General features: G+C 45.1%; 1 long non-coding RNA gene and 1 other non-coding gene across 2 annotated transcripts in view; one reads left to right on the top strand and one right to left on the bottom strand.

Annotated features, from left to right (window-relative positions):
- The window catches only part of LOC140411587 (uncharacterized), a 718,944-nt gene that overhangs the window by 120,855 nt on the left and 585,292 nt on the right, over nucleotides 1-12,797 (top strand). The window lies entirely within an intron of this gene.
- Nucleotides 60-132, bottom strand: trnak-uuu (transfer RNA lysine (anticodon UUU)). The gene has a single exon. It is a non-coding gene; the product is annotated as a tRNA-Lys (tRNA).

Genomic DNA, 12,797 nt, shown 5'->3' with positions numbered 1-12,797 from the left:
TCCCAGTGGATTAACTCGATGAGTTCAGGCCAGCGTCGATCCTCGGGATTTAAAATGATCGCTCGAACAGGGACTTGAACCCTGGACCCTCAGATTAAAAGCCTGATGCTCTACCGACTGAGCTACCCGGGCTGTGAGCAATGTTGCATGTAGTGACCTCATTCCCCCTTCGGTGTTGCTCCTCTCGATCCGTGTTGCCCGTATTTCCTCTTCTTATGCTGTGCCTCTCCTCCAGAAGAAACCGCTGCTTCCTTTGCCCTGCGCCACTCTCTGAATCCGGACAGCATATCAGCAGCTCCGCCTCTGGATTCAGGGCGAGTTCAGAGCTGTGCTGCTCTTCGGCGCTTCACTCCGATACTCCGCCCACCGAGTCCCTTTCCTGGAGACTGGTTATTCCCAGTTGGGTTTGGGACAGTCACTTCCTGACTCTCAATGACTCAACATTCTGACTCAAGGCACGCTTGCTTCAAAACTGTTCTTTACAAAAGCGAAACCTCCCCTTTGCCAAACAACTTCCGCGCCGTTCTGGCGTCCCCGAACAGGCGCCTGAATGTGGCGACGAGGGGCTTTTCACAATAACTTAATTGAAGCCCACTCGTGACAATAAGCAATTTTCATTTCATTTTCATTTCATTAAACACTCTTTCATTTTAAGTCTTTTTCGAGAATTGCCTGGCTAAAAGAGCCAGGAGTCCTGAAGTCCAAGGTGGCCTTCAGGACGCGCGACAACGCAGAATCACCGAGCAGAAACTTATAGCCAAGTTCCCACATGAGTGCGGCCTCAACCGAGACCTGGGATTCATGTCGCATTACATTCATCCCCACCATTTGGCCTGCGAAATCCTACCAGCTGTCCTGGCTTGACAAAATTCACACATCTTTAACCTGGGGTTACCACATCTCTGGATCTGTAAAGATTTAATCACCTGCTAATGGTCGCATTCCAAGCATTGTCTGGCATCTTTGAATCTGTCTATATATATGTTTCTGGAACATACCTCTTCATTCACCTGAGGAAGGAGCAGTCCCCGAAAGCTAGTGACATCGAAACAAACATGTCGGACTTCAACCTGGTGTTGTAAGACTTCGTACTGTGTTAAAATGAAAGACAAGAATAGAAAAGCAATCTGAACAACATGTTGTTTTATTATCTCTTACCGTCAAAGAGAGTTATCACACTCAGTAAAATATACATTTTGTTGCACACACGCTCCTACTGGCAGAGGTAGTGAGATCTGTAGCCTATCAATACTTTATTGAGTCCTGTGGGCAGCCGCTTTTAATATAATTAAGGAAACCAGAGGAGAAGTGACGGCTGCATTAATGGACTTACCCCTTTATTTGAAACAGCCATTCAGAGTCTACGTGCTTACTAATATTCTTGGCTGCGTGCAGTTGGGATCCGGAACAAGGGAAACTCTTTTTTACTTTCGCTGAGAACTTTTCAACTATTTACAGAATCAAATTATAATGAGGGCGCTAAAATAAACCGTTTGGACTCGTCCCCGGCTCTCCAAAGGAACATCATGACGTCCTGCGATTCCTGTCTTTCCCATATCCCCGGATTCCTATCAATTTATAGTCACTGTCAAATTATCCACGAATACCTGTCCACTTATCGAGATATGACTTGTAAAGTCCCCACATTTTTACTCAATAATCCAAATCTTTATGACCATTTGACCAATTTTGATTGCAAGCATGGGATATCGGTGACGGTCGCTGGCTAAACATTTACTGCACATCGCTGATTGTCCTTGAACTCAATGGTTTGCTCATCCATTTCTGAGGCGATTAAGGAGCCAACCACATCTCTGTCGATTTGGAGTGACATGTTGGCCAGGTCAGGTATGGACGGCAGAGTTCCTTCCTCAAAGGAAGTGATTTTTTAATAAATACATTACGGTTTGTCAACTGAACTCAAATCCCATTTACAGTGTTGCAATTGGAACTCGGATCCTCACAGTATGAACCTGGGTCTTTGGATTAGTTGTCTAGCAAGAGACAATACCACTGTGCTCCCACCTTCCCCGTGCTGAGCAAACCGGCGTTCAGCAAGCTTTTTCCATGTAGGGAAGAAAATAAGTTCAGAATTATCTCATTGCCACTCGCCAATTACCTGCCCTCTGGTATTTTGATGCTCATCTTTGGACAGATGAAAAGCAGCAGTGCTGTAAACACCAACCATTGACACACGAACCTAACAATGGGCAACCGTATTCGTAAAGCAGCAACGCCTTTCCACAGCAGAGACACACACCATCAGTTGGAAGGCGATTGATCACAGATATGTTTTTAGTTGCCCTCAGAATGGCATAAATACGTTCCATGCCACCACCAGACTAACCATGGATTACTCTCCAGAATTGGTTGCCTTCTTGGACACACTAACCTCCATCAAGGACGGTGGCCTCAGCACTTTGCTTTACCGCAAGCCCACGGATAACCTCACGATGCTCCACTTCTACAACTTCCACCCAAACCACATCAAAGAAGCTATCCCCTATGGACAAGCCCTCCGTGTACACAGGATCTGCTGAGGCGAGGAGGAACAAAACCGGCATCTACAAACACCGAAAGACGCCCTTGTAAGAATGGGATAAGGCGTTCAACTCATCGATCCACAGTTCCAACGTGCCAATGCAAAAAACCGCAGCGACCTCGTCAGAAGACAAACACGGGACACAACCGACAGAGCACCCTTCGTCGTCCAGTACGTCCCCGGAGCGGAGAAACTACGACATCTTCTTCACAGCCTTCAATGCGTCATCGCCGAAGATGAACATTTTGCCAAGGCCATCCCCACAACCCCTTGCCTTCAAACAACCGCACAACCTCAAACAGACCATTGTTTGAAGCAAACTCCCCAGCCTTCAGGAGTACAGCGACCACAACGCCACAGAACCCTGCTGTGGCAATCTCTGTAATACCTGCCAGATCATCGAAATTGGTACCTCCATTACGCATGAGAACACCATCCATCAAGGTATGCGGTACATACTTTTATGACTCGGCCAATGTCCTCTGCATCATACGGTGCTGGAAATGATGTCCGCCGGCGTCATAGATTGGCGAGACCAAGCATACGCTGCGACAACGGACGAACGGACATTAAGCAAGACAGGAATGTTCCCTTCCAATCGTGGAACATTTCTGCAGTCAAGGACATTCAGCCTCTGATCTTTGGGAGAGCGTTCTCCATAACTTCCTTTAGGATACGTGACAACGCCAAGCAGAAACTGACAGCCGAGTTCTGCTGTGGGCAAGAGTACGGCCCCAACAGGGAGCTTGGAGTTACATTTACCCCCTACTATCTGGCCTGGGCTTCCGAAATCCTACCAACAGCACTGGCTTCAGACAATTCACACCTCTTTATCCTGTGATTATGCCTCTCCCCCGACGCACCGTCTGGACCTGTAAAGACTTATTTACCTGCAAAGACTCGCATTCAAAGTATCATCTTGCATCATTGAATTTGTCCATATGTCTGTTTGTGGAACCCACCTCTTCATTCACCTGATGAAGGATCTGCGCTCCGAAAGCTAGTGATTCGAAACAAACCTGTTGGACTGTAACATGGTGTTGTAAAAGTTCTTACTGTGTCCACCCCCAATTCAACGCCGGATTCTCCACACCATAATTTCACAAGAGCTCGTTCCAACAAGAGACTTTTCAAATCTTCGAACATGCTCTGCCATTCGATACCATGGTGGCTGATCTCCACTCTGCCTTAACACCAGCCCATTCTCCATAACCCCGCAACCCATTACCAAATAGAAACATATATCCTCCTTGAATTTACTCAAAGTCCCGGCATGCACTGCACTCTGGGTTAGTGAACCGCTCATCCTAAAACTGACCTCTCGTCCTAGAATATCTCACAAGAGGAAGCATCCACTCCACTCAACTTTATTAATTCATTTCATCATCTTATATATCTCCGTTAGACCACCTCTCATTCCTCTAATCTCAACAGAGTCTAGGCCTCAACTGCTCAATCTTACTTCACAAGACAAACTCTTTACCTCTAGAGTCCAGTGAGTCTCCTCTCACCTGCCCCTCTGAAGCAATTACATCCCTCCTCAAATATGGGATGCCAAAACTTTACACATTTCTCCAGATGCGGTTTCATCAACGCATTGTACATTTTCCAGTACCACGTCACTACTTTGTGCTCCATCCCATTAGCTATAAGGTCCATAAATCCATTTGCCTCATTGTTATCTGCTGTACATACTGTTCTGAGAATCGTTCACGAGGACACCCAGATCCCTCTGCACTGAAGCACGTTGAGATTTCTCTCCATTTAGATGGGGAAAGTAATAATTCCTCAAGGGGAACCGGTCAGTGTTGAATGAAGGAGTCCTGAATAAGGCAGTGGTAACGTGGGTGGGGGATATGGAAGTTAATACTTGCTATCAGTATTGGGGAGAGGGACCAAGAGAAAGCATTAATTAATCAAATCATTATTGGCGAATGTAGAGAGACATGACTGGTTGAATGGCTCATTCTGGAGTCGGTGCTGACATGATGGTCCGCATGACATTCCCCTACGCTGTAAATTTTCTGATTCTATGATTTAGAATTTATCACCAACACCCCCTCTCCCCCTGAGCTGGGTGGCGGTTGAGGGCGGAAAACGTTGCAGACTATGCTATCGTGGTAGGACTGGATAGATTTCCAGAGATTGAGAGACAATAAGCGACTGGGCGTGTTCAACCGATATTGAGGGTTGTAGGGATTTGAGGATGTTACCTCGGTGGGTGCAGTTTCAGTGACTGACAATGGTAGAATGATAGGGGGTTAAAGGGATTGAAGGTATTTCCTGATCAATGAAGATTGTAGGGGTTGGGAAAGTTTTGAAGGATAAATGGGAAAGCCAGACTATTGAGGTGTTTGGAAGCAGAGACAAAACTGTTAACTCTTGCTCTGCTGGATCGGGGTCTATCGGAGATCCGTAAATGGAGAGAATGATACCTGATTGAAACTTGGCACTACAGATGGCTCAGGACCAATTGGATTGTACGTTAAAGAGTGCATAACCTTTCTGTCCATGGTATTTGTGAGCGGCTTAATACATTCATTGGAGGAAGCATTATCAGACTATCCGTGTTTCTTTCACCTCCTCCAACCAAATAATTTTACACGCATTAAGGCACATCCGGGGAATGACCCACGGCAATGATCAACAAGAACCTTTTCGCTTTCTGCTCCCACCAATCGAAATCTGAATTCTCTTCCTGCACAATGTTTGCTCCCTGCCAATTTCTAAGACAAACGTGAGGAATACAGGCACATGGACTGGTTTAAGGGCTGTTTTATTAATTGACAAATTATATGCTAATTCACAAAACTCGAAAAACACATTAAAATGTCATTGCCCAAAGTCCAATGACATTCATGTTTTCTACATAGATTACCTTGCAATCTGAGTTGTTCTTGTACCAAAATAGAACATAAGACATGCAATGACACCTAATTTGCCCACATAGATCGTGTTGCACTTTAAAGTGCTTCAGTACAATTGTGATACATATGATTAAATGCGTCAATTCAATGTGAGCCATACGGTAAGAGAGAGTGTACACGATTCCCGTCACAAGGTGTATTTTGGGTTCGAGGTCGGAGCAAGCCAGGCTTCCAATTGTGACTCTGGGTCCATGCTTTAGAACGACCCTAAGCACATTGCCCTTGGGTCTGGAATGTGCCACTTTGTAGCACTTGGTCGGGAACAAAAATCAGCACCGGAAGGCCAAGACTCATCAGGAACCCATTTACCCCAACATCTTTTCACTGGCAGAGGAGGTTCTACTCAGCCTACTTCCACGGTTCCAGCTCTTGGTATGCAGGACCACAAGTCTACCTGAACATGCGAAGCATAATTCTTCCTCTTCCACCATTTCAGACAGTGCACCCCAGAAATCCACCGTTCTCCGGCTTTAAATGTTTGATGTTCTGGATGCTATGGGCGTTCGCAAACGCGCTGCGTTGTGGGGATATGATAAATTACTCTGGTTTGGCGGCCGTGATGTGCTGGACTTGACGAGCGTCCGCATGGGATTATTTTGTTAGTCTCTGGCATTTCCGTAAAATGCGATGTTCACGAAGCATGGTGCGTGAGCTTGAGGTGATGTATTATAGTCTCGTGAAGGATGTCCCTGAAAAAATATGGAGGTCTGCGCGTTGGAATGGTGGTGTTTTATAGAACCATCTCATTACCGGGAGGATATAGCTTGCGATTTTGAATAGAAAATGGCAGCGATTGAAATGATCCAATCGTTGTTGCTTTCCAAGACAAGTTTTGAGATAAATAGATTATGTCACAAAACAGACTCGATATGATTAACCCTAATTTGGCTGTTTTCGACAGAGAGAAGAAGGTTAAGAGGTGACTTAATTGAGGCACACAAGATGATCAGAGGATTGGATAGGGTGGACATTGAGAGACTTTTTCCTCGGATGGTGATGTCTAACACGAGGGGACATAGCTTTAAATTGAGGGGAGATAGATATAAGACAGATGTCAGAGGTAGGTTCTTTACTCAGAGAGTAGTAAGGGCGTTGAATGCCCTGCCTGCAACAGTAGTGGACTCACCAACACTAAGGGCATTCAAATGGTCATTGGATAGACATATGGACGATAAGGGAATAGTGTAGATGGGCTTTAGAGTGGTTTCACAGGTCGGCGCAACATCGAGGGCCGAAGGTCCTGCACTGCGTTGTAATGTTCTATGTTCGATGTTCTATGATGTCATTTCGGTTTCTCCAAACAGAAAATAAATGTTGCAACATTCTACTCCCCCGCGGGATTCCACGGTGTATAAATGATCCGACCTGGGAAAGTATATAATCAGTGTTCAACACAGACATTTTCTCTGGTACAAAGGGATAGATCATTTCATGCAGAAAATGCATTTTCCGACCGACACAATCCTGAAAATACACATTACCCTTGCCGCTATCGGTGTTCCTGGTAAGTGTTTGTAGACGAGCAGACGTGTGTGCGAGCGGCCCCCGTGCTTTACTCTGTGTATTATAACGTAGCATACTGACAGTTATGCAGAGGGTGGGGCTTTGGTATACATTTTGTTGATCCGATTTAAAGTTGACTTTTTGCAACATTGCGACAATGAGAATAATAATAATCTTTATTGTCACAAGTTTGAACACTGCAATGACGTGACTGTGAAAAGCCCCGAGTCGCCACATTCTGTCCCCTGTTTTGGCACACCGAGGGAAAATATCCAATCCACACAACAGCCCGTCTTTCGGGAGTTGTGGGAGGAAACCGGAACGCCCGAAACAAATCCACGCAGACACAGGGAGAACGTGCAGACTCCACACAGACAGTGACCCAAACTGGGACTCAAACCTGGAATCCTGGTGCTGTGAATCAACTGTGCTACCCACTGTGCTACGGTGCGCCCATGAATCTAGAGGTTCCTTGAGGTACCAACTTGTATTGACTTTCCTGGAAAACTGCCTGCTGGTGACATGGAGACCAACGCAGAAAACGGAGGCAATGTATTTCTGGATGTAGCTGTCACAGTGGAGTTGTCCCGATTGTTGGGCACTCACTGGAGGGGGCTATCTGATCGCAGTGGTAAGGTACTTGGGGTATGTGTCAGCGTAGGAACAAATCGGGTGCGAGTCACTAATTGGAATGGAAATAAAGAAGGTCCAGTTTTGATTTTTCGCCAGAATTTTCTTTCATTACAATGAGCTGCTTCCCTGTTTTACGAATGTAATTCATTTCGAAGGGGAATCATTTTGCTGAAGGTTGGTGATAAGTGCATCAATCGAAATATGTTTTTGTTTTATCTCGTGTTGTATGGCACTGGCAGAAACGGATATTTGCTATTTATTGACAAACAAAGAGGAGAACAGCACAGTTTCATTGATTAATTTATTAAATCGCCATTTAACTGTTTTCATGTAAATTAATCCCCTTCACAAATCACTGTCATGAAATTCTGATTCTCCTAAGTGCTGAATTCTATTTCCTCACCTCGACATCGGATAAATATGAACATTCCACCTGAAATGTTACTTCTTAGTCGGTTAATTCAGCAAAATCACGAGGTGTTGCTGTTTCACTTGTGTTCTGATTCTTGCAGAGAATTCTGCGTATCTGGTTTTCTACTTCTTATCCCGCCTGTCTGCTCCAGCAGGAATTCTGCTGGGGCTGGGCGCCTGGTTTGAATCACCCACCCCTGGCGCCTTTGTGGTAAGTCTGAGTAAAACGGGAAAATCTGGCCTGTCACACAGAAAACTGGGAAACAAATGAAATGAGTAACTTCCAGCCTCACGAGGTATTTACTTTCCAATCCGAATTCAAGCAGAGGATGCCTTCCCATGATTCCGATTGGAATCCTTTCATCGTGGAAGTGGGACTGGAGGTGGGTGTGGTTTGGGTTGAGATTATTAAAACTGTACTGTATGGTGTGGCTGCAACCAGCCAACATTATTGCTAAAACCCTGATCTAATGTTTGCGTCAGATACTTTGAATATTTGGTGAATCATTGCTCTCTTTATTCTCTTCTCTCTCTTGCTCGCTGTCTCCCAACAAGTTAATCTAGTGGCGATTATGATCCTATCCCGGGGATAGTGCGGCCTCTCCACCTGCACCACTCGCTACATGATGGCAATGGCAATGGGGGATCTAGCGTTCATTATCACTAATCTCATTTTGTGGAAGATTGTTAATTATTATTATCCATGGACTTTCTTGTACATTATGCATGTGTGCAGAGTTATGAATGTCCTGCGTCTTGCAGCTACAGACTGTTCTATCTGGTTCACTGTCACTTTTACCTTTGACCGATTCGTGGCAATCTGTTGCCAGAAGCTGAAAACAAAATATTGCACTGAAAAAATGGCGTCTGTGATTCTCGCAACAACTTGCACTCTGCTTTGTTTGAAAAGCATCCCCTTCTACTTTCCACTTGAACCTCTAGTGATAATCAACAATGTGCCCTGGTTCTGTTATGTCAAGACAAGCTACTATACTGAGCCTGCATGGGCAGGATATGACTGATTTAGTGTTGTATTAACCCCATTGCTCCCATTCGTTTTAATTCTGTTCTTCAACGCCCTGACAGTCAGGCACATTTTAGTGGCAAGTCGAGTCCGTAAACAACTAAGGGGTCAGAGCAAGAGAGAGAGTGACAGTGACCCAGAGATGGAGAGCAGAAAGAAATCTGTGATTTTACTCTTTAGCATATCCGGCAGCTTCTTACTTCTATGGTTGGTGTATGTTTTTCATTTCTTATATAATCGCATTGCGGGCAAAAATAGCAGGGATTACAGCAACTCGGAATTTATATTTAGGGAAGTCGGAGAAACCTTGCAACATTTAAGTTGCTGCACAAACACATTTATTTATGGGGCCACTCAGTCCAGTTTCAGAAAACAGCTCAAGAGCACAGTAATCTATCCGGTTACATCAATTATTCAATTTATAACTAAACGAATCAACTGAACGCAGCCCAGTAACGTGCACCAGTGCTTCCAACACATGCGACTTATATGCATTCTCAGACTCCCACACACGACAAAGAGCAGTGAATATTTATCTGGAAAGAATTGACTGCTGAAGCAGCCATCCTAATCGTGACAGCGCCAGATTCCAAATGCCTCTTGCAGGGCTGGATAGGGAACTGCATCCACGATATTGCCTTTGTTTGGGTCTAAGGTTCAACCAACGCCCTTGAGTGCTGTTGTTCATTCTGCCCCCAGTCAAGCAGCTGTTCGATCTGGAACTGCTCATCCTTCTTTCCAAACTGTTCGATAGACTCTTTGATCGCAATTTCAGGATTTACTTTCTTCCATTTACGGGATATAAGCGTCGCTGGTTCGGCCAGCATTTATTGTCCATCCCTCGTTGCCCATCAGAAGGTGGTGGTGACTTGCCTGCGGGAAAAGTGAATCGCAATGTCTGGAGTAGCGAATGTTTCAATCCCCCCAGTCGGATTCCCATCCTTTCACATCACAATGACGGCAATGATTTAGGTTAAAATTTCAGATTGCACTCGAGAACAAATAAATTTTGCAACGCTTTCAACACAGACCTAAACCTGTCTAACCTTGAACTCATTCAAACTTTGCTGCCTTGTCCAAAGCCTACCGCTGCCCAGTCACCTCTCACTCTATTGCACGCTGCTCGCCATTGGATCTCAGCAACGCCACACAATGATCTTCAAACGTCCATCCTTTTCTTTTTTTTGCATCATCCATGGATTTATTCCTGCATCTCACTGTGTCAGAAGGTCTAGATTTTCCCCCCAAAACCACAGTGACACTTTCTGACCGGCTTTCCGACATTCCTTAAAATATCTCAGCCATACCGTGCATTTGACGACATTTCCTTTATGTCCAGTTCTGCAATGTTGCTGTTGTGATTCTCTGTGAAGTGTTCAGGATGGGGCCATGAGGTTCAGTCCATTATTAAAATAGAAATTGTTTCCTTTGTCCTCCCCGCATTGCCTCTCTTGCTGTCGACATGCCTCTCTCAGACTCTCTTTCTCGACCTTACATTTTTTCCAAAAACTAACGGAACCCTAACATTAACTCTAACGCAAACGGCAAAAACTATTACTACCAAACCGGACAAGGAACAAAACCTGAGCTCAAGCCGTAACTCCAAGACGAATATCAGCAATGATGTCATCCCGAATGAAAACCAAAGCTGAAGTGAACGCCTTGCAATTATCCGAACCGTGGCTGAAAATGTATTGCGAATGATTGCTGGACGTTGAACTATCACGGTAATCCTAAAGCTGCATGGCAACTTAAATCCCAATAATATCATTGGCCCTAACCCCACTTGGAACAGAAACTCAAACTGTAACTTACGTTTTAACGTGAAACATGACGGTCCCACGAAATGTAAAAATAACTACTATTCTAAACCAAACTCTAATCCTAATCGAAATCTACTCTTCATTTAAAAAACAATGATTGCACTAAATTAAGCCGCACCTTAAATTCATAGAATTTACAGAGCAGAAGGAGGCCATTCGGCCCATCGAGTCTGCACCGGCTCTTGGAAAGAGCACCATACCCAATCCCACACCATCCTATCCCCATAACCCAGTAACCCCACTCAACCAACGCTAAGGGCAAATTTGGACACTAAGGGCAATTTAGCATGGCCAATCCACCGAACTTGCACATCTTTGGACTGTGGGAGGAAACCGGAGCACCCGGAGAAAACCCACGCGGGAAACGTGCAGACTCCGCACAGACAGTGACCCAGCCGGGAATCGAACCTGGGACGCTGGAGCTGTGAAGCAATTGCGCTAACCGCTATGCTACCGTGCTGCCCTTAAATTCAAATGCAACATAATCCTGAATGCCAATTTGCAATATGACCTCAGTTGAAATGAATGTGCCCACTTGTTCGAAAGCAATAGGAATCTTAATCTGAATGCCTGCATTTTGTCCACTGAAAAGTTCTCGCCTATCGCACGCTGCTGACCCCAGACTGCACGTTACCTCAGCTTCCCGGGAAATTGTGGTTTTAAACGCATTCTAACACTGCACCTTTGTGTTATGGATCATCCCAGATGGGGATGATGAACATAGAGGTCACAGAACTGAGGGCAAGAGTACAGATTTGGGGTATGCAGCGCGTGGTACGCAGGAGTTGGTACTCCTGATTTGGGCACAGAACTTAGCACTGTTGCTTTGCAGCGCCAGGGCCCCAGGTTCTGTTGCCGCTTGGGTCACTGTGTGTGCGGAGTCCGTCGGTTCTCCCCTTGTCTGTGTGGATTTCCTCAGGGCGCTCCGATTTCCTCCCACAAGTCTAGAAAGACGTGCTTGTTAGGTGAATTGGACTCTCTGAATTCTCCCTCAGTGTGCGGAACAGCCGCTGCAGTGTGGCGACTCGGGGAGTTTTATAGTAACTTCATTGCAGGGTTAACGTAAGCCTGCTTGTGACATTAATAAACATTATTATTACCATTATGTTTTGTATTATATCCCTATTTACTGCATATTTAACCACACAGGGAGAGAGGTCGTGGGGATTAACCTCTGGCTCCAGATTCACTGAGCAGTTTTCAGCCACACCCAGAGTGATGGTCAGAGGACACGTTCAAAACGTAAGAAAGCACAGCCGGTAGCCATTTTTGAACCAAACAACGACGGTGAGAGAATTTTCTTATGAAGGGAGATTGAGTAGAACGAGCAAGTATTCGCTGATATATACACTGAACGGCACACTTTTTCAATCGTATGCAGTTCTTGGGGATTCAACAAAGTTACGTTGGCGATGAAGTGTCTTCCTGTTGAAGAGTTAAACTCTACGGGTCACAGGACAAGCTAGAGCAATTTGGGAAGGAGGAAATGTGGCAGATAATGTGTATTCTTATGTTCCTGAAGTGGGGTTCTTTTAGGAATAATCTGAGGACAGGATATATCGGAGCAATGCTAATCTTTATCGTGTATTTGTGGTCATTGATCTCCTCTGCGCACCTGAGAGAAAATATCCTTGTTAGGAGAATTTTCTCGAAATATTTCCAAGGATGCAAATCGACAATAGCAACTTATCAAAATAAATCCCCTGCTTCGTTCATAGCAGAAGTTGTGGAAGGAACTTTAACACCAGGGGCATCGACAGAAGGTATTGGCTAGGTACCCAAATATTTGGGCAAATGGAAGGCAGAAGTTGTTTCCTAAAGCTACAGAAAGGGTGGAAATGTTTTGTGAACAAGAACAAGTATTGGGAACCAGGCAGCTGAGACCACGGAGAACAGGTTGCAATCATTTGGACGGCAAAGAACTTAGCAATAAA

The sequence above is a fragment of the Scyliorhinus torazame genome, chromosome 4 (genome assembly GCF_047496885.1).
Source record: "Scyliorhinus torazame isolate Kashiwa2021f chromosome 4, sScyTor2.1, whole genome shotgun sequence".
Lineage (NCBI taxonomy): Eukaryota > Metazoa > Chordata > Chondrichthyes > Carcharhiniformes > Scyliorhinidae > Scyliorhinus > Scyliorhinus torazame.
The sequence above is the reverse complement of the archived record's forward strand: the minus strand, read 5'-3'. Positions and strand labels throughout refer to the sequence as shown.